The 21,145-nt window shown below is 42.6% G+C and overlaps 1 protein-coding gene across 1 annotated transcript in view; it reads left to right on the top strand.

The window, feature by feature from the left end:
• The first annotated feature begins 1,566 nt into the window (after positions 1-1,566).
• Positions 1,567-21,145, top strand: part of Tmod3 (tropomodulin 3) — a 70,198-nt gene continuing 50,619 nt past the window's right edge. The window contains exon 1 of the mRNA XM_038323816.2: positions 1,567-1,718. The gene's annotated coding sequence lies outside the window, so the exon portion shown is untranslated. The remainder of the gene's footprint in view (positions 1,719-21,145) is intronic.

Genomic DNA, 21,145 nt, shown 5'->3' with positions numbered 1-21,145 from the left:
GCCAGCTCCCAAATAATAAAACGGGAAACTTCTTATTGGTTATGAAAGCCTAGCCTTAGCTTAGACTTGTTACCAATTAGCTCTTATAACTTAAATTAACCCATTTATATTAATCTGTGTTCCGTCATGTGCCTCATTACTTCTCCATACTGTATGTCTGACACACCCCCACTCCCACCCCCACCCCCACCCTGTGTCTCACTGGCAAATTCCCGACCTCTAAGATTCTTCTCCCCAGTTCCTTTCTCTGCCGGGAAGTCCTGCCTATCCATTCCTGCCTAGCTATTGGCCACTCAGTTCTTTTTTTTTTTTTTTTTTAAGATTTATTTACTATGTATACAGTATTCTGCCTGCATGTATTCCTGCATGCCAGAAGAGAGCACCTGATCTCATTACAGATGGTTGTGAAGCACCATGTAGTTGCTGGGAATTGAACTCAGGGCCTCTGGGAGAGCAGCCAGTGAACCATCTCTCCAGCCCCTCAGCTCTTTATTAAACCAATCAGAAGGTGCCTTGGCAGAGACTCAGCTTCACAGTGTACAAAAAGATTATCCCACAACACTCCCCATAGGCACCTAAGGTCACCTGCATTCCATCAACATCAGAGCATCCCAGGTCAGAACAGCTCCCAGATGAGGGCATCCCATCCTTAGGGAGGCAGTACCTTGGACCATCTTCTGGAGTGATATTGTACCCTCTTTGGATCACCTTGCAGAACCAAACTGAAACAATGACCAGCCAGGACACATCATGACTAGGATTGCTCAGTTACACATACTTCTTGCTCCCTGCCCCACTTCCTCCTCTGCTTAAACCTAAAAGCTCACATAGGCTTATCGACCCTTTATCTGTTCCTTTCTTGAATGTGGCCATTAATGGAATCGAGCTCTGCTTTTCATTTTTACTCCTCTCTTTGTGTTAGGGGCGCCATGCCCTGGGGTGACTTATGATCTTTTCTGCCCTGAGTTGGCCAAAAATACGTACATACATACATATACATACATACTCATGTAGCCCAGACTAGCCTTGAACTCAGTATGTAGTTGGCTGAAGATTACCTTAAACTTCTGATTCCCTTCTTTCTGCATCAAGTGCAGGCACGTACCATCACACCCAGCTTATGCGTGCTCCGGATCAAATCTAGGGCTTGTGTGTGTTTGAGCAAGCACTCTGCCAACTGAGCTTCATCCCCAGACTCTTAGCTTTTATCTGTCTTCCCTGTCAAGTTTAAAGAGGTGATATCATGCCCTTGCATTAGTAACCAAGGGTATAAACACGCTTTGGCTCCGTATGTCCTTTTACAAAAGGACCGCCATGCAAGAAGAAAACCTATTACCAAAAAAGCCTCTAGATAGTCTTTCTAGATTCCAGAGGGTCGCAGTTCTCTGAAATACAGGAGCAGAGAGCCTACTCCTGGTTTCTATATACTGTTATAAAACCCTTCCCATTGTAAAGGGCCAGGTCCATGTGGAGCCGCGCCCTTCTCTCTCGAACTACAACTCCCAGCATGCAGCCTGCCCCCAAGAACACGCATGCGCATGGGCGGGGACGGGGTGGGGGGCGGACCAGCAACACAGACAGCGCGGTCGGGTTTCGGGGGCAGCAGGCGGGAGAGTTCGGCAACTCCCTGAAGCTGAGGCGCAGCGGAGCGTGGCCGCAGAGAAGAGCAATTTAAACCTTGCGGGCTCTGCCGGGGATCCGCGGCCGGACGCCAGCAGGTGAGTTCAGCCCGGTGCTTTCCAGGAAGTCCGTCGGCGGGCGGCGGCAGCGGGTCGCTTCGGCCTGGGTGACGAGGAGGGAGCGGCTGTGCTTCCCGCCGCAGGGGTGCGGCGCCTTCCCCGCGGGCCTCGCTTGGGAGCCGAGGGTGCCGGGGCCGTTCCGGGACTGCAAGGTGTGCCGGGTGTCGCCCGCGGCCAGGCACGCAGGCTCCGAGCTGTCGGTGAGTCACAGCGGCCTGTTGGCTGGGGTTCGGGGCCCGTCACCTAGTGTTCGGGACCGGCCGGCTGGGGTTCGGGGCCGTCTCCCCGAGTTTGGGACTGGCCGGCTGGGGTTCGGGGCCCTTCACCTCGAGTTCGGGACCGGCCGGCTGGGATTCGGGGCCCGTCACCTAGTGTTCGGGACAGGCAGGCTGGTGTTCGGGGCCCGTCACTTTGAGTTAGGGACCGGCTGGCTGGGGTTCGGGACCCGTCACCTAGTGGTAGGGACCGGCCGGCTGGAGCTGGGGGCCTGTCCTCTCGAGTTCGGAATGGTCTACCTGGGGTTCGGCACTGGCCATCTCTGGATATGGGACTGGCTGATGCTCTGGACCCGGCGTGGGCTGGGGAAGTCGTCTGGGAAGTGCCTCACCCAGCAGCCCTCCTACCCCAGCCGTCTTCTTGCAGCCCCGGCAGTTGGTTGAGAGGGAACCCACAGAACTTGGGACACACCCTTTTCGTGATTGAAATCTGGCCGTCTTACATTGACCATTTTGATCTGTCAGCTCTGCTCTGCCTTAGAATCAATTTCTGGCTCCTGTGCGGCACAGCTGGGGCCGGCTGTGAAGCTGATGCGGTTTGTTTTGAGGACGTGACTGGGTCGTTATTTTTGTGCTTACAGAAGTTGATGAGTTTCCTCTGCAAGCCTGCATTCTGATTACAAACAGAAATGGGAAACAGCCCCAGTTTTTACTTTCCTTTTCTTCTCGTCTCTTTCCCCTCTCTTTTCTGTTTTCTCATCTTCTCATTCGTGTTTATTTAAGAATCTCCTTTACCCTTTTCCGAATCCTCCCCCCATTCTGTTTCTAACCTCCTTCCCCCATATATTCATTCATGTTTCGCTAAGAATCGAATTTCCAACTTGCCCTCTGCCTCTCTTAAAACCCACAGTCATCTATTTGGTAATGAACACGGCAGTAAAACTTATCCCAGGAGGTCATACTTAAACAGGAAATGAGCCTGCGGAGATCTGTTAGCTATGTGCAGTCTTCTTTGGTTTCTGACATTTTTTGTGCAGCTCGTTCTTTTTCTGAGAATCCTTCAGAATAGTTTCTTGGCAGATTAAATTGATTAATCAATTGACCCGCTGGTATTTTAGAAAAATAGATCTGCCCAGATTCCTTTTTATTAGTTGCTTCTTCTTAGTGCTGTCACACTTCCCCCTTTTTTATTGATATTTATTGAGCTATACATTTTTCTCTGCTCCCCTCCCTGCCTCTCCCCCCAGCCCCCAACCCCCACCCTCTCCCAAGGTCCCTATGCTCCCAAGCTGTCACACTTTTTATATATAAACACACACACATCCCTTTTTGGTGTTTTGAGCCATTCTCACTATGTAGCTCAGGCTGCTCTTTAGCCCCTTCTTTTCTGGTCTCAGTTTCTCCGTACTGCAATTACAGATGGGACCATCAAGTCTAGCTAACTCTAAATGTCTTTAAGAACCCACAGTTAGGGCCTGGAGAGACGGCTCAGAGGTTAAGAAGACATGTTGATCTTCCAAAGGCCTGGGTTTAGTTTCCAGCACCCCCACATCACAGCCTACAGCCGTCTGCAACTCTAGTTACATCTGGTATCCTCTTCGGGTCTCCACAAGCACTGTACACATGGTGCACATACAGACAAGCTCGCACACATAAGTAGAATTCTTAGAAAGAGCCCACAGTTACAATTAGAATCCCATCTCTGGTTCCACAGTGTGCATCCCATTATATTCCAGATCTTACAACTTCCTTGCCTTGCATCTCCCAACATTTCCAGGTTTTTTTTTAGAATGAGATTGATGGTGGCCAGGTAACCCCATGATTATCCTAGCCTTCTGTGGTGCATGTATGTGTGTGGTGTACAATTGGGTCAAAGCATGTTCATCTGTATTCACACATGTGTGAACCTGCATGTGGAAGCCTGGAAGTTAATGTCATGTCTTCCTGCATCATATCTGCTGAACCATATCCCTAACCCCTCCTTTAATAATTATTTAAGAAATTAATCCATCCGGGAAATGTTGGACAAATGTATATCATTCCAACCCCTGTGCTAGACAAGAATGAACAAAAGTGCCGGGCGGTGGTGGCGCACGCCTTTAATCCCAGCACTCGGGAGGCAGAGGCAGACGGATCTTTGTGAGTTCGAGGCCCAAGAGATAGTTCCAGGACAGGCTCCAAAGCCACAGAGAAACTCTGTCTCGAAAAACCAAAAAAAAAAAAAATGAACAAAAGTGAGTTCTTGAGGCTACTACTGCTCTATAGCTGAGTTTTCTTTCATCTTAGTGGTCAACCATTAAGCTATATTTTGCCTGACATTAAATACTTAGAGGTCAGATCCCATCACAATTCTTGGTGTTCAGTGTAATCACAGTTTTTTTTTTTTTTTTCCAGACTGGTGTGTAGTTCAATAATTGAATGTTTGCCTAGCGAGTGTAATGACCTAGGTTTGGTCCCAGCACCACAAAATCCAAAAGACAATTTTCAACTCTCATCTACTGACTTATTTAAAGAACAGGTCAGTACAACAGAAAGGACCTAAGGGCCTACATCATTTAGGGCCAGTACTCTTCACACTTAGCATGTGTAAATTGCATACCTGTTCAATTTGAATTTGAAGTCTGGAATTTGCATATCTTAAAGTGGTAGAAATCACACTTTGAAAACTAAGATGGGAAGATAATTCCAAAGATATTTTAAAGTGCTTCTGATGATTCTTTTAAGACAGTGGTTTTATATATATATATATAAATTTTCAATTTTCAATTAAAAAGATTTTTCTTTCTGACAGAGTCTCACATAGCCTTGGCAAGCCTCCAATTTACAATGTAGCCAAAGCTAGCCTTGATCTCGTGATCTTTCTGCCTCCACATCTTGAGAGCTGGAATTAGAGGTAGGTGCCACGTGCTGGCTGCTTCTTCCTCCTTTTCTGTGTGCGCTTAGCTTTCTTCCTCTCTTCTCCCATCCTCAGTTGTTTGCATTCACATTTTCAGTGATTGACTGACTCAGCAAGGATGGATTTTACTCTGTCCTGGACACTGTCTTGGGCTCCTGATGAGTGTAAGATATGATTCCTATGTGGGTGCTTTTTATAGGGAATAAGAACATGTGGTAGTTGTATGTCAGGTATTTTCCAGTTGTACAGGTGGGGAACAAATAATGTCAGTCTGTTTCCACGTGCTAGTCATCTGTGCTCCCAGGTTGTCCCTTCTGTCATGTTGGAGTGTATGTGACATATCTACGTAGAGTACGTGTAATTTTGTCCATTTATTTGGAACTTGAGATGAGCTGCACACAGGAAAATCAGCTAGATCCAAGCACTGTTATCAGCAGGGCCGTGTCTGCAGGTAGAAATGTAGAAATGTTAGAAATCAACAGAGGGAGGGGAAAGATGAAAGAGGTAGAGGTAGTGGGAGTAAGTGGGTTTTAATGTGTCAGTGTATACTCTGCTGTTGTTGTTTAGGCTTGCAGTCATGAAATTCCTGCCTGTCTTCCACAGTGCTAGCATGTGCCACCTCCAGGGAAATTTTGTTTTGCTTTGTTTGTGATGGGTTTTACTCTGTAGTGCAGTCTGACCTGGATCTCAATGCATGGGTTATTTGCTCACTCACTGCAGCCTTCACCACTCAGCCTCCCTAGTGCTGGAGTTAACAATGTCAGCTACCACACCTAGCTCGGGTTTCCTGATTAAAAGAGTCCAGGAGGGCATTATTGTGTAGGCTATAACTGAAGCTAAAGCAGTGTGTCACTCTTGGTCATTGACCTGCCTTGTTGACATTTGAATTACATTTGCTCTTCATGGTTATATGTCAAATCCTTTAAAATCGTAAGTGTAAATTCATACTGAAAAGAAAACAATATAGGAAGCATAAATGTTATTTAATTGTGATGGTCCATTAGCCTGTTAGATATTAAAATTGTAGGGTCAAATTATGTTTGCTGATTATTAAAAAACAATTAAATCTGAGTATACATTCTTATATCTGTCTGAATCCATTAGGGAGTAGGGGTAGGAGGATGTGTGTGTGTGTGTGTGTGTGTGTGTGTGTGTGTACACACACACTCAAATGACTGTGCATCTGTGTGGAAGCCCCTTTTTGGGGGACAGGGTCTCTCTATATAGCACAGCCTGTCTTGGAACTTACTATATAGACCAGGCTGGAAAGTCACATTGATCCTCCTGCTTCTGCCTCTCAAGCGCTGGGATTAAGGTTATGCACAACCACACCAAGTTCTACCTTATTTTTATTTCTTATTTGTTTGTTTGTTTGTTTATTCTTGAGGTAGGGTTTTTCACTGAACTTGGAGCTCCCTGAGCTCAAATCAGTAAGGCTGACTAGTTGTTCACTGAGCCCCAGGGATCTTCCTGTCTTCTCTTCCCCAACTCTGAGATTCCAAATGCACACCGCCTGACTTATATATGGGTACTGGGAATCAAACACAGGTCTTCATGCTCTCATGGTGTGTACTTTACAGCTGAGTCACCTCCACAGACCTCTGTCGGTTTGTTTTGATACTTAATGGTAATGAAGGAATAGAGGTTTGAATAATCCAAAATGGTAAATAGTTGGAAGTGCATGCATTACAGTACTCTAGAATTACTTTTAGAACAAAATTGTTAGCCCATATCTTGAAAATAGAATTTTTACATTTATTTATTTAGTGTGTGAATAGGCACCCATGAGCCATGATGCATGTGTCATAGGACAACCTGTGAGAGTCAGTTCTCTCCAGCGTGATGTGAATCCTGGGAATTTAACTTGAGTCATCAAGCTTGACGGCAAATACCTTTACCTGTTAAGCCGTCTTGGTGGTCCTGTCATTAACCTATATCTTGAAGTGCTGCTCTTTTTTATGATTAGTGTTTCTTACATCCGGACCAAGGAATTTGGACCTACCCTTAAGGTGGTAAAGGTACTCTGGTTTCTTTACAGGGTCTCATTTACCCCCGGCTGGCCTCAAACTCACTATGTTGAAAGAATGACCTGAAACTTCTCAAGTCTTCTTGCCTCTATCTCCCTCCCAGTGCTGGGATTACAGACATAGACCACCACACCCAGCAGGATATCCTTGATGTTGGAGTTATAGGTGACTAGGGGTGCTCGTCATGGAAGCTGGGAACTGAGCTCAGGTCCTCTGCAAGAGCAGTATGCATTCTTAATTACTGAGCCATCTCTCGACAGCTCTTTTCTGTCCTTTTGGAAACGGTGTCTCCCTACATAGCCCTGGATGGCCTTAAATTTTTTTTTAACATTTATTTGGCTTTTTTTGAGGGGAGGGGGAACTGTTTTGAGACAGGATTTCTCTGTGTTGCTTTGGAGCCAGTCCTGGAACTAGCTCTTGTAGACCAGGCTGGCCTCGAACTCACAGAGATCTGCCTGCCTCTACCTCCCAAGTGCTGGGATTAAAGGCGTGCGCCACCACCGCCCGGTTTAACATTTATTTGTTTGTGTGTCCCTCAGCATACTCGTGGAAGTCAAAGGATGACTTAATTTTCAGGAGTCTGTTTTCTCCTCCTACCATGTGAGTCCCGGGGATCAAATTCAGGTCATCAGGCAGCAAATACCTTATCAGTCCTTTCTCTCTTCACTCTAGTCTCCCTATCCTTCTCCTGGCCCCAGTCCTTGCTGCCTCTTAGCCTAGACTTTGAGCTTTGCTTACTCTGCTTCCCCCACCACACACACCCCCTTCTAGCTGAATCTGCCTCTTCTGACCACCCACAGTTATCTTGGAACTTCTGCAGCACTAATTGCCAGGCCCACGATTTAGGCTGCTAACTATGTATTGCCTTGGTTTTTAAAAGTAGCTCTATGCCGTGTTTCATTTCCTCAATTATATGGTATTCATTGGTCTCTTAGATCTCAGAGAACACAAACCCGCTTAAGCTTGCCTGCTGTGGAGTTGGGGGTGGGGTTGTAGTGGATTATTATTATAAGGCTGCCGAGCTACCAGAAATGAACTACAGCTGGGACTCAGATCTTAGGAAGATGCCCACCCCTGTGCCAGCCTTCTGAATCTGTGGCTTTCTTGGGTTCTCTTTGGCTCTTTTCTGTGCCTCCTCTCCTCTAGGATATTACTTTCTTTTAATAGTGGAAATTATATTCAGTCTGTGGCAAAGAAAAAGACTTATACAGATGATTATGCTGTGGTGAGCTGAGTGTTGATAAAAATGTGAACCAAGTAGTGATGTTCCTCTATGATGTTCCTGTGTGTGTAGATGACGTGTGCAGCTTATGATCTCGTTTACGTGACCCAGCCCCTCTCCCTCTCCCTCTCCCTCCCCCTCCCCCTCTCCCTCTCCCCCTCCCCCCCCCCCTCCCCCGCCCTCTCTCTCTCTCTCTCTCTCTCTCTCTCTCTCTCTCTCTCTCTCTCTCTCTCTCATTTGGTTGTTGTTGTTTGTTTTATTTTTCGAGACGAGGTTTCTCTTGAGTCTTGACTGTCCTGTGTCCTGGAACTAACTCTGTAAACAAGGCTGGCCCTTTTTTCACCCCAAGCCAGGGTTTCTCTGTGTAACCTGCCTTGGAACTCACTTTATTGACCAGGCTGACCTCAGACTCACAGAGCTCCCTGCCTCTGCCTCCCGAGTGCTGGGAAAGGTGTGCACTACCACGCCGGTTTCATTTCTTCTATTTTTACCATTTATCTTTGTCATCCAGTTCTGCTAGTAATTGCAAGTGTTAGGTGGTTTAGAATATAGTAACATCTCAATTACTTACATGAACTGGTTACTTAAAAATAAACTTTAAAAATAATAGTGACTTTATTAGCTAGCTTTTTTGTTTGTTTTTGGTTTTTTTATTTTTAGCTAGCTTTTTTTATTAAGTACTTGGATCTATATTAAGTCTATTTAAAGTGATCTATGTGTGTTAATTCATTTAATTAGTTAACATACCAACCCTGTATGTAGTTCAGTACCTTCTAAAAGTCATAAAGCTTACAGTTGATATTTTCCTCCTAAGACGGGCTCAGTGTGTTACTTAGGCTGGCCTAGAAGTCCTAGGACTAAGTCGTCCTCCTGAGTAGCACAAGGTACCACATATGTGAAATCCTTTTTTAAAATTGTGTTATGTCTTTTTTTTCTTCAGTAAATACCTATTATATGATTCTTCTGATCTTATTAATTGGAATATGGATTTTTATCTATATATCTTATCTATTTTTGGTTTTTCACGATAGAGTTTCTCTGTGTAGCCCTGAATGTCCTGGAACTCACTCAGCAGACCAGGCTGACCTCAAACTCAGAGATCCGCCTGCCTCGGCCTCCCAAGTGCTGGGATTAAAGGTGTGCGCGCCACCACTGCTACCACCACCACGCAACAGGTTTGGTTTTTGGTTTTGTTTTGGTTTTTGTTGTTGTTGTTGTTGAGATTTTGTCTTTATTTTTCATCATGTGTTTATGTGTGCATTTGAATGCAGTGCCCTTGGAGTCTGGAGGTTGTTGGATCCCCTAGGGCTGATAGGAGGTTGGGGATTGTCCAACATGGGTGCTGAGAATTAAGCTCAGGTCATCTACAAGAGTAGCACGTGCTCTTAACCACTGAACCATCACTCCAGCCCCTTGGCATAGTATTTTAATGTTCTGTTTTGCATAATATTTTTACTGTAGTATGCATTTACCTTCTGGGGTTTTAAGGTTTTTGTAAATATATTCAATTCCTTTGCCCTTTTCATTTTACTTTGTTTTTCCTTCTCTTTTATACCTGGCTGTAGCTTGTTCTCAGTCACTTTGATTTAGCTAGCATCTGTTAATGTGAAGTATTAGTGACATGAAAACCATGATTGAAATGGAATGTTTTGTAGATGTAGGTAGAGATATGGGAAAATAGGGAGTCTAAGGCCTTGTTCAAATCTTACACCACTGAGAAGTATATGCTCTTAGGCAGGCTCTTCTTTCTTCTGAGCCTCAGATTATTTTTAGCAAATTTCATAGGATATTAGTATTATGCAGTATTATTAGATAAGGTATAGCTGTGAATTGCATTTTATATTTTGTACTACTATTCTTGTGTCGGTGCTAAATTTGCATATAAAGTATATGCAAATGAAATGTAGTCCCCTTTTTCTTCATTGTTTTGAAGTCTGGCACATGGTCCCGTATCAATCTGAGAGGCTCAAATAAAGAAATGAACCTTGGTTCTGGTGAGATGGTATACACACATCATGTACATGTGTATACACACTAATAACAAATACAGTTCGGAAGTGTTTCCCCATAATATAATTAAAAGACAGCCAGCTTCACTCTCCGACTTAAAAATAATAGTTACAGTTGTGGTAGTTTTAGGTGTATCTTGAGCTGCTGTTTGGGCCCTTACTAAGCTCCCGCAACCTTGTTTTCCTTCCCATTGGTCTTTTATTTCTGTGCGGGCCTCATGAGTTAGGGAAAATGTCCTTTAACCTCCTCCTAAAGAACCTTGCCAAAGCAGACCTCGTACCATACTTCTTGGCCTAAAGCTACAATTTGAGACTTCCCTTCTTTCGTCAGTTCTGCTTTTTTCAGCTCTCACCAGACCTCAATATCAATTTGTTTTTCTTTCCACCTCCACTCCCTCCCACTTCTTCCCAGAAACTGCCTCCACTAACTCTATGCTTCTCATTATTTTCGTCATTTCACACGGTTTTACTTTGTTATATGTGACTGTTTAAGTTATCTGAGCCAATGTATAAAAACATAAAAGGTATGCATATCATCATGATATTGTGGTAGGTGTATATACTTACATGTATTACTTAATGTCCAAATAAGGTTAAATTCATCTCCTCAGACATTTATCATTTTCTAATGGCGAACACTGTCAAAATCTCTTCTTTTGCCATTTAACAATGTATTACGCATTTTAACCTGTGGTTACACCATTTTAACCTGTGGTTACACCATTTTAACCTGTGGTTACACCATTTTGCCACAGCACATCAGGACTCCTTCATCTTATGTGACTGTAACTTAATGCCTGTTGATCAACTTTTCTCTATCCTCTCCCCCAACTATAATTTTCAAGACTATATTATAGTGAGGTTTTTGTTAGTTTTTGTTTTATTTTACTTTTGAGAAAGGGTTTCCCTGGGTAGCCCTGGCTGTCCTGAGACTTGTTCTATAGACCAGGCTGGTCTTGAACTCTGAGATTCTCCTGCCTTTTCCTCTAAATGTTGGGGTTAAACAAATGTACCACCACTCCCAGTTTATATTAAGTTTTAAGTTTTGTGGGTTTTTTTTTGTTTGTTTGTTTTGTTTTGTTTTTCATGACAAGGTCTGGCTGTCCTGGAACTCGCTTTGTAGACCAGGTTGGCCTCGAACTCAGAGATCCACTTGCCTCTAACTCCCTAGTGCAGGGATTAAAGGCATGCGCCACCACTGCCCGGTGTATAGTAAGTTTTTTAATCACTTAGAATGAGCTCCTCTATTTTAGTTTTCCCTTTGAGCTAGAGATTTGTGTTTTTGTCTTGAAACTTCCAGTATACTCCTGTAAATACCACATCTTATTGAACCCACTTACTCCTTAGGCACTGAATTCTTTTCTTTAATGCCACAAGGCATCAAGGTATAGTATATAAATTCTAGTCTTATGCCTTTTATAACATGTATAATAACTGCCTCTGTGCCTGGGAAGATGTCCCAGAGTGTAAAAGCACTTACACCAAACCTAATCTGTGTTCAATTCCTGACATCTACATGGTGAAGAAGAGAGCTGACTGCTAAAAGTTGTCCTCTGAGCCCCACAAATGTTCTGTGTCATGTGTACATTCACACCTAATAAAGACTGCTTCCACTTCTTAACCTGAAAATTAATTTGCGATAACAAAGCTTCCTGTGCACCCAGACTCTAAAATTAAAGTAATAATCATTGGTGTCCCCTAAAAGTCAAAAAAGTATGCCGTATGTCTGAGGTATTCCTACCAGCTGAGGCCCAAGGCACTTGAATGACGCCAAATAGTGCTCAGGATTGTTGATTTTCAAGGACCAGGTGGCTGGGAGAGGCAGAAAAGGCCTCAGAAAGACCAGATTTGAGCTGGACTTAAATTGTGAGGCATTTGGATGGAATGGAGAAATCTGGTGTTGGGTTGGGGGCTTGTTGCAGAGATGTACCACCTCTCCAGGAAATAGGGTGTGGGTGAACTTGGAAGATCCTTGAGGAAACTGGGCTAGTGATCCTTAGTTCAAGGAGGTGGAATGTCACCAAAATCACCTGACACAAGAACGTGAAGAGCAGGGGTGTGGCGGGGAAAGAGTGCTTCCGTGGCCGGGCTGCGGGAAGCAGAGAACTGGAGCAGAGCCAGCCTGTTTGCAGCCTGGGAAGGAGCTTTGTGAGGCTGCCTCCTACTGCGTAGATCCTGGACCCTTGCCGAGGAAGGGGCAAGGGCTGGAGATAAGGATGCTGGTGTGTTGCTGTTGCTTGTTTTTCAATTAATTTTTAGAGATGTGGAGCTTTAGAGGTTGTTTCTTTTGGTATTTCCTTAGGGAAAAAAAATCCCCAAACTGGCCTGAGTCCCAGTTTAATACTCTCATGACTAGGGAGCTTGGGAGATTACGTGATCACGCACATTTGAATAAGATTTTGCTATTGCTTTTATAGGTTATGAAGTATTTTCTGCTCTAGAATTAGTGTGTGTGTGTGTGTGTGTGTGTGTGTGTGTGTGTTCTCATTTCTTCGTTTTGTAGTTCTGAGGAGTGAACCTACTGCCTCACTAATGCTAAACATGCAGGCTATGCCTAACCTCTGAGTCTCTTTCCAGGCCTGTTGGGTAGGTCGGGTTCTTGTTCTGTTCTTTCCATCAACACTTTTTATTATTATCTAAGTGTGAAGTATACAGTTCAGAAGTCAGAGACAACATTTGTTTCTTCAAGTGCAGAATTAAAATGCAAAAGATAGCCTTTACAAATGAATGAGCGAACATGATACAAAGTTGAGAAGGCACCCCTGGGTGTGTAGTGGACACTGGGTACTGTCCTTGTTATACAGCTTTCCAGTTTCTCTCCTGTTCTTATAGAACTTTCCAGAGTTATTCTAAATTCATTTAAAATTTTTTAAAAGCTCTGTATTTAGAGTTGGAAGGACCAGAAGGGCTTCTCGTGACCCTTTACAGTTTCTGTCTGTGTGAATGTGATAGCTCAGCCTGTAACCCCAGCGCTGGGGAGATGAAGGCAGAAGGATCAGGAGTTCAAGGCCATCCTAGTTATGCTGGAATTTCTGGCCAGCAGGAGCTATGTGAGAGTCTATCTCAAAAGAGTAGGGGGAAATTTTCTTGTACCAAAGAAAATATGTCAAATTTAAGGAACAGATGTTAATAAATAATAAATCTTTCCTAGAATATGACCTGAAATTAAATTTGAGCTTTGATGATACCTGTTTCTTAGAGGTTCCTTTCTTAAATCCCAATTTTCTTTCTCCCCACTGCCTCCTTTCTTGAGACGGAGTCTCACTCTATAGTTCTGGCTCTTTGAAACTGGATATATAGCGTGGCTGTCCTTCAGACGGGTGACAGTTCTCCTGTCTCTGCCTTCCGAGTGTTGGGTTTGCAGGTGTGTGCAACCACCACTCCCAGGCTTTTTTCCCATAGGAGAAAAAGTGTTAGGTGGCCACAATAGACGCTAAATGAATTCCTCTTTAGACCAAATAGGAAGAAAACAGGTTTATTGAGCATGTTACAAACAGGTTTATCCAGTACGCTGCAAGGAGTAGCAGGCTGGGCAGTAACAAATATACTGCCTGCAACTTGAATTATCTTAGTAAGAGGTCGTGGCTGAGTGTGGTGGCTCACTCCGCACAGCTATAATCCCAGGGTTTAGGAAGCTGAGCTCAAGAGTCACTTTTCTGAAATCTTTGTGTCTACCTAGCATGAGTCAGCTTTCATGGTTTTCCTTTCTGCTCGTATATTATTCATCTTGGCTCTGATAAGAGCAAGTCAATATTATGTTTTTCTTTTTTTAAGTTTTGGTTAAATAGTGTTTAAGATCATGCGTTAAATCTAGAAAGATGTGAGCCCCTGAAATCTGGGGACATGAACCAATCTTACAACCTGGGCTCAGTAGTAAAAAGGTCTTCGCAGTGTTTGCCATGAGCATGGGAGGATAGATTGCTGGGCCACCTCTTGACTGTTGTCTGGTGCAGGAAAACTGAGAGGTGATGATTGACTTGTTCAGAGCCACAGAGCCGGTTATGGCCATAGATGATTGGCTGACCCTAGTTCAAGAGCAGAAGTTGGTAGGCCCTTTCTTTCTTTTCTTTTTAGAGTGTTTTCTTCTTCTTCTTCTTCTTCTTCTTCTTCTTCTTCTTCTTCTTCTTCTTCTTCTTCTTCTTCTTCTTCTCTCTCTTTCTTTCTCTCTCTCCTCTCTCTCTCGCTCTCTCTCTCTCTGTGTGTGTGTGTGTGTGTGTGTATGTGTGTGTGTCGGGGTGGCTTAACATTCTGGCCACGTTCATCTATTTTCTTACAATTAATACAGGTAATAGTATGCATACCTATAATCTCAGAATTTAGGAGGTGGAGGCAGGAGGATCAGGCCATGTGAGACCTTGTCTCAAAAAGCAAAAATTAAAACAAAACAAAAAAAAACAGACCAACAAGACTGCCCACCAGGTGTTGTGGTACACACCTGTAATCTGAGAATTTGGGAGGCAGAGACAGGAGAATCACTCTAAGCTGAGGGCTAGCCTGGTCTACGTAGCTAATTGCAGGTCAGCCAGAGCCACATAATGAAGCCTTTTTTCTTTGCTCCCTCAAAAGACAATATGTGTTTGTTTTACAATCACTGACTGGGAAACTTTATGGTTTTTGTTTTGGCTTGAGACAGTACCTTATACAGTCCAAGCTGACCTTAAAATGCTAAGATTACTGGTATGCACCACCACACCCAGTTTTATTTGGGAAATCATCATATAAAAATACCCAAAGAATATTTTTATAGCCATATCTTGTGGATTTATTTTGGTTTTAGCAATCTCTGGAAGTATTTTCTGCCATGATTTACCGAAAACTTTATCTGATTAAATTGTCTAAAATTTATGGGACATCTTTCCTTCTGAATACTCAGATGCCTTCCTAACTGTTAACCAGCCTCCAAGTATCGATGATCACAGTTGTACACTCACTCAAGCACCTTTTGTTGAAGACAGTTTTTCTTGGTACAGTTTTCATGTAAGGGAAAACTGTTTTGTGAACAGGTTTTCATATGAGCAGTGACACACTTCTTAATCTTTACTGTGGCATAATTGTTGACACAGTGTTGCTAGGAGATGGGGTTTTGCTTACCTGTGGGGGAAGAGGAGAAGCAGAATCAAATTTGCTTTGCTGCTTGATCAAACTTGGCTGGTCACCACTTTTGTGAATTCAGAGATGGCAACAGTGTGTCAAAAAAAGAAAAGAAAGAAAGAAAAAAGAAAAAAGAAAGATGACTGTTCTGGCAGTGCTTAACTCACCCTTAAGGAACAGTGGAGTATCGGAGTCTGAGTCTTGTTTGTGCCTTATCTAGGAGCCTTGTGACCTTTTAAACTCTAGTTTGAGAAACATTTCTGACATGGGGAGAGAGAAGACTCTGTTCTGTGTAATTTCTCCAAGACCTTTCCTCTCATTCCCACAGCCCTTTCCTGTCGTGTCCTGCTAGTCCAGTTTTCCTCCCATAACACACGAAACGGGGTAGGCCTTTAATAAATAAGTGAAGTTGAAAAATGAGAGGATTTAACAATTCAGGCTCCATCCCAAAATAAAGAAAAAAAAGTTTTTAAGTCTAAGAAACTCAGAAGGGATAGAGCTGAGCTAACATACTACTTCTGTTCACTATATAAAAGTCAGCTTACTCTCAGTGTGATTTCTTATAGATCTAGCCTAGTTTTAGAATTTTTGTAAGTAGTTCAATGCCTATTAACTTGGTAGATCTCGAAAAATCAAAAAAAGGAACATTCTTCCAAAAGAATGAGTCTCCTTTGAGAGAGAAATGGGAATGCAAACAAATAAACCCTTAGATTACTCCACTATGCGTTTGGAATAGGTTCACCATTTTATTGATGGCCGAGCACTGTTTTGTTTTATTCATAGGGTAACTGGTAGAGGCTTATAAAGTTAACCAGGGGTAAGAAAAATATGAACATTGGGCTCTGATACTGAGCATGCTAAGGGTGTGCCTGTTTTGGCTTCATCTTTGGTTCTCAGGGTGGCTTCCTGTCTCACCTTGTTTCTCATCTGTTGTCATGACTCCACCAAGAAGATGGGAGGGGTCACTGGAAGGTGGGAGCTGGTTTGCAGTCAGTGAGCCAGGAGAGGAAGTATGTTACTCACATGGGAGCCCCAGAGTCTCTCAGGTTCAAATTGAAACTGCTTTTGAAGTGGTGTGCGTAACTTGTTAAAGTGCTTTCTTATAATAGTCATTGGAATGATCTGGCAGCTTTCTGCTATAAGGGTGACCTCTGTAACCCACGTCTAATTAAATCTCTTCTTTGTTCTGGCCTAAACAAGTTTGCTGGGCTAACTAGTAACTTCAGACTTTCCTTATGCTTCTGGGATCTACAGACTTCAATTTTAACAACTCAACGGGACGGGAACAGTGGGAAAACGTACTGGGCTATGTTTTCAATTTTTTTCCTAAGATTTTGTTTGTTTTAGTTTGTATAAAAACTATTTAGTTTGTGTTGGGGAAGGTACACACATGCATGTGACGTCAGAAGACAACTTTCAGCTGATTTTCTTCTACCATGTGCATTCAAGGAATCAAACTCAAGTGGTCAGGTTTGGGGCATATGCCTTTACCAGCTCACCCATCTTGCGGGCTCCCTTTTTCCTTTTTAAATACCTTCCTATTTTAAAATGATGTAGGGAGTTCCAGGCCAGCCAGGGGATGAGGGGTTGTTGTTGGGGGTGAGTGAGAGCTTGGGGTAATCTTTTGAGTCCTGTATACCACTGTAAGATCATTTGGCTTTTCTTTTTATGAAACTTGATACGGTTAGATATCATAAGCAGTGTAAATTAATGCTGTTAGTTATGTTCATACAAAAACATGTTCATGAATCTTCAAAGTCACTTTATTTATAATAGTCAAGATGTGGGATTAGGTGTTAGAGATATGGTTTTGTGGTAGGGTACTTGGATAGCATGCACAGGACCTCATGTTTGATTTCCAGAACTCCCCCCACACAAAATAAACAAACAAACAAACAAACAAACAAATAAATAAAGCAGTCATTCCAGATGACTATCAACAGCTGAATATTAATGGTACATATACAATATTACTATGAACTATAGTGGAGAACAAAGTACTAATGAAGTAACTTGGATGAATTCCTATGGATTTATATTTAATGATAAAAGCTAGTTTCAAAGATATTTATGATCCAACTTCTCTTTATTATTTTTATTGTTTTGAAACAATCTATGTAACCCTGGATGCTCTAGAACTATGTAGACTAAGTTGGCCCTAAGTGTGTAGAAATCATCCAATTTCTGCTTCTGGAATGCTGGGATTGCAAGCAAGAGCCACCACAACCAAAATTTTAGAAACTGATCAGATCACCAGTGCTGGGTTAGGAGAGGTTGGTGGGTGTGACTGTAAAAGGGCAGCATGAGGAATCCTGTGTGTGGAAACTGCATCTTGACAGTGCTGGGAAATGCATGGGTTTGTGCTGGTGAAAAACTAGACTATAACAAACACATACATAGGACTGCATGTAAAGCTGGGGAAACAGAGTAAGATTAATCGAATATGTCAAGGCCAATGTCTTCCTTGTGATTCTGTGGTTTTGCAAAATGTTACCAAGCAAAATGGACAGTTGTAAAAGAAATCCCTCTATATTATTTATTTTCACTGTGTGTGATTCTGCGGTTATCTCAGGAAAGGCTTTATTCCACACAAATATAAACCATTATAATTCATTAGTTTACAATTAAAAAGTCTTCAGTTGGACTGAGAAGATGGCTTAGTGGATTAAGTCTGAGTTAGAATCTTCAGAACTCACGTAAAATCAGGCGTGGTAGCACATATCTGTAATCTCAGCTCTATTTCACGAAGATGGGAGACCCGAAGCTCATGAACCAGCTGGCTTCATCCATGGCATCAGAAAAGAGACCATGACTCAAACAATGACTAATACCTGAGATTGTTCTCTGAGCTCCATACATGTGCCCCCATACACACACACATACACACACACACACACACACACAGAGAGAGAGAGAGAGAGAGAGAAAGAGAGAGAGAGAGAGAGAGAATGTATGCACACAAGCACAAACAAAAGAGGAAAACACTTCCATTTAAAAAAGAAAATACCTGATATTTATGGAAGACAGACTAAGGCATTAGAGTAGGACCTGGCTCCTTAGGAAGCTACTGCCACAGTGCAGACATAAGATAGTAACCGAGACCATCTTGTACATCATGTAAGATGATTGATGGGTTCAGATGTGGAATGTGAGAAAGTTTAAAGTTAATAATCAATATTTTTTGCCAAAACAACTAGGAGAGTGAAGCTGCCATTTATCGATGGCAAGACTGTATGTAGTAGGGATTAGATGTATGGCTTCTTATATATTTATTTCTTTATTTTGGGGTTTTTTTTTGTTTGTTTGGTTGGTTGGTTTGGGTTTATTTGTTTGTTTGTCTTTTGAGACAGGGTTTCTCTGTGTAACAGCTCTGGCTGTCCCGGAACTCGCTCTGTAGATCAGATTGGCCTCAAACTCACAGATCTCCACCTGCCTCTGCCTTCTTAGTGCTGGGATTAAAGGCGTGTGCTACCACCAGCTAGCAGGTTCTTAAATATATATATTTAGAATTGCTATTAACCACTCAGGTAGAGATTTTACATAGGTAGTTATTTTTTAGGTATGGAGTTCAGAAGAGAGGTCCAGATTAGAGGTAAAATTCAAAAGTGGTCAGTGTATGAAATTATCAAGGAGGTAGGTGAACATAGGAAAGAAGGAAGGTCACTGTCTGTAGTTTGTCCAAACCTGTTGGAGAAATACAAATTTGCATAGAGTTTTAACCAGAGAACAGCATGATCATATGTGTGCAGAGAGAACAGATAGAAGAATCTGGAAATTCTACGCCTACACTGTAGAAATGATGATGAAATGGGGATTAATGATTGTATATCTGAATCGTGTAACTTCACAGTTGCTTTGTAGCATAATCTGTGTTAAGACCTTCCTCTATAAAAATAGAAACTCGGAGAAAATAGTAGAGACTGGTTAGGGACAGTAATGTTTTTCACACTTAGATAATTTAAATTGTTGTTTGTTTGTTTGTTTGTTTGTGGAAGAGATACATGCGCTATGGTAGAGGTCAAAGAACAGCTTGCTGGAATCAGTTATCACCTTTTTCCCGTGGGTCCTGGGGATCAAACTCAGGTCATTAGGCTCAGTGGCAGTTCTCTTTACTCACTGAGCCATCCTATCAAGCCAGACTTACATAATGTATAAACTCTCTTTAAAGAGAAAAAAAATGTATCTTAGTGTTCATTGATGATTTTTACTAAAACTGAAGTGCTATTGATGACAACATTAGAGGCTGAAACAGGAGGATCATTTGAGTTCAAGGCCAACTTGGGCTATATGATGATTCCCTATTATAAACAAAAGAAAACAGCCCCACATACAACAGAACTGTTTGTTGATGGGATCTGGTCACAGGGGGCACAGTAACTTGTAGTGAGAAGCTGCCGGCAGGCCTGCTTTTCGTCCCGCCTGGCTCCTGCACGCCTGGCTAGCTTATGCCCGGAAATAACAACACACAAACTGTATTCTTTAAAACATTGCCTGGCCCATTAGTTTCAGCTTCTTATTATCTAATTCTCACATCTTGGTTAACCCATTTCTAATAATCTATGTAGCACCACGAGTGGTGTCTTACCGGGAAAGATTCAGCATGTCCGACCTGGCGGCTGGCTCCATTGTGTCTGTCTCACTGCGGAGAGGCGTGGCATCTGACTAACTTCCCTTCCCAGCATTCTGTTCTGTCTACTCCACCTATCTAAATCCTGCCCTATCAAAAAGCCAAGGCAGTTTCTTTATTAACCAATGAGAGTCCTCCATCAGTAACTGAACAGTTTATTTACAGAAGCAAGAGTGTGGGTATACAGGTACAAATAAATTAGATTGTGGTTGTATGAGAATGGAGCCTCAGAAAATTTCTAGGGGTGTTGTTATGTTCAGTGAGGCCTTGGAGGATGTATAGGGCTTCAGTTGAGGGAACAGACATGGTTAAAGGATGTATCTCATGTGGAGAAGGGTAACATAAGCAAGGATGTAGGGGATCTCGAGTTTGTGTCCTGTTTAGCACCATGGGTATTGGTGATAGGGAACAGCTGGAGTTAATACTGAAAAATTAGCTATAACCAGTTTGTAAACTGTATTTTGTACTGAGGTATTTGCACTTCTATCAAAGAGTTGGCAACTTTTTTTTCTGTGAAGGGCCAATAGTAAATGTTTTAGCGTCTGTAAGCCATTATAATTATTCTGCTCTCCCACTGAGGCACATTATAGATGGAACAGCGGAGGGCTGCTTCCCGCCACCCGGCTAGCTTTACCCAAAATAATTACACAGAAACTCTATTCATTTAAACACTGCCTGGCCCATTAGTTTCAGTCTCTTGGCTAATTCTCACATCTTGCTTAACCCATTTCTATTAATGTGTGTAGCACCACAAGGTGGTAGCTTACCAGGACAGATTTTAACCTGCGTCTGTCTTGGAGAGGAGAAGCATGGCGACTGCTTGAGGCATCTGCCTCACTGCCTTCTTCCCGGCATTCTGTTCTGTCTACTCCACCCATCTAATTTTCTGTCCTATCAAAGGGCCAAGGCAACTTCTTTATTAACCAATGAAAGTAACACATAGACAGATGACCCTCCTCCATCAGCACATGAGCAGGGATAGATGATAGATCCATGGATAATGTAACTGTTCCAGTTTACACTTATAAAAACAGGCAGAAGGCCAAAGTCAAGTTAGTGTTGTAGAGCACAAGAACTTATTCTTATCTAGTTGTGTCTTAGTACCCGTTACATCCTCCTGAGTATAACCTTTCTAGCCTGTACAAACAGTATTTGACTTTGTGTTTTGCTTATTGCACTAAATATAATGTCCTTTAAGCATGTTGCTGCACATATCCAGCATATTGGTTTTTCCTCATCATATTTGGAATTTGTTCTCTTTTCTAATAAAGTGTCCTCAGAGGACAATCAAGAGATAGCATTGTCATCCTCAGAACAGC

The sequence above is a fragment of the Arvicola amphibius genome, chromosome 3 (assembly GCF_903992535.2).
Source record: "Arvicola amphibius chromosome 3, mArvAmp1.2, whole genome shotgun sequence".
Taxonomy (NCBI): Eukaryota; Metazoa; Chordata; class Mammalia; order Rodentia; family Cricetidae; genus Arvicola; species Arvicola amphibius.
This window is presented reverse-complemented; position numbering and strand designations above follow the sequence as displayed.